The 1,321-nt window shown below is 39.7% G+C and overlaps 1 protein-coding gene across 1 annotated transcript in view; it reads right to left on the bottom strand.

Moving 5' to 3' along the window:
- LOC107736978 (adenylyltransferase and sulfurtransferase MOCS3-like) overlaps positions 1-1,321 on the bottom strand; it is a 17,887-nt gene that overhangs the window by 4,722 nt on the left and 11,844 nt on the right. The gene's annotated exons all lie outside the window — the stretch shown is intronic.

Here is a 1,321-nt window from a genome sequence, read left to right as displayed (position 1 = left end):
TAAATTCATACATTCATGTGGAGATTAATGTTTTAAATATAAAATTTTGAATACAGAAATATTAAATGATTTAAATAACTGAAATTATATGCTAAAAATGAAACTAAATCCACCAGTAGGTGGCGGTAAGTCACTGATTTTATCACTGAATCATTCATTCAATTGATTCGTTTGAACAGCTGATTCAGGAATGAAACAAGTCTTTATGAATGGGTAATCATGAATCACTGACTCACTAGATTCGTTCAAAAACGTACTTTCATTCATGAATGAAACTCAGCTATGTTTGCTCTTAGAGCTGCGCAGCTGCTCAGCTGTTACTATATTTGGAACTATTTTCGTTGATGAAATACATACAATAAGACAATAAGAATGTTTGCGGCAGCATGACACACACGTTGCGGGAGTGGGCGGTAATGGTTAGAAATTCAGCAGAAGCGGACTTAAGAAAACTGTCCCGCTCAGGACTCTAAGCTGCGCATCATCAACACACACGTTTTTTTTTCCGCGCTCCCCCATCATTAGTGCCGCTTGTTCTGTCTTTGACAGAACATATAGGACAATTTTTTAAATAGCGCCATAAACAAAATTTATTTCAAATTTAATTCAAGCACTTTCAAGGACCCATGTTTGTTTTCAAGTACTTTCCAGGCCTTGAATCCATATGTCTGAAATTCAAGTACTTTCAAGACGCGTGGGAACCCTGGTTGGAACATAAATGCTTAGCAACTCCATCATCACCACCTCATTGGCCATCCAAGAAAAGCGAGGTAGCTGACAACACTGTGCTCCGAATGCTTAATTAGCTTGAGAAAACTCAGATTACGCCTCCTCTGTGCTCAGAATACTCAGCACGTCTAATGAGGGCTGGCTGTGCGCTTACTGTGTAAAGATAGGATCACTTAAGAAGCACAGCTCGGCACAGTCAGTTTTCAGGCCTGCTCAGTGGATTTAGTACATGTACTTATTTGTCAGCATCATGTGTGAGCGAAAAGAACTCAGATGCAGGAGCTTAGAGTGTTAAAGGAACACTCCACTATTTTTGAAAATAGGCTCATTTTCCAACTCCCCTAGAGTTAAACAGTTGAGTTTTACCGTTTTCGAATCCATTCAGCCGATCTCCAGGTGTGGCGGTAGCACTTTTAGCTGTAGCTTAGCATAGATCATTGAATCTGATTAGACCGTTAGCATCTCGCTAGCTGGGGACTATTTTCAGGCGCTGGAAAAATATAGAAACTCTTTGGTCATTTTAGATCGAGATGCTAACGGTCTAATCAGATTCAATGATCTATGCTAAGCTACAGCTAAAAGTGCTACCGCC

This window comes from Sinocyclocheilus rhinocerous, unplaced genomic scaffold (assembly GCF_001515625.1).
Source record: "Sinocyclocheilus rhinocerous isolate Xijiao unplaced genomic scaffold, SAMN03320098_v1.1 scaffold794, whole genome shotgun sequence".
Taxonomy (NCBI): Eukaryota; Metazoa; Chordata; class Actinopteri; order Cypriniformes; family Cyprinidae; genus Sinocyclocheilus; species Sinocyclocheilus rhinocerous.
The sequence above is the reverse complement of the archived record's forward strand: the minus strand, read 5'-3'. Positions and strand labels throughout refer to the sequence as shown.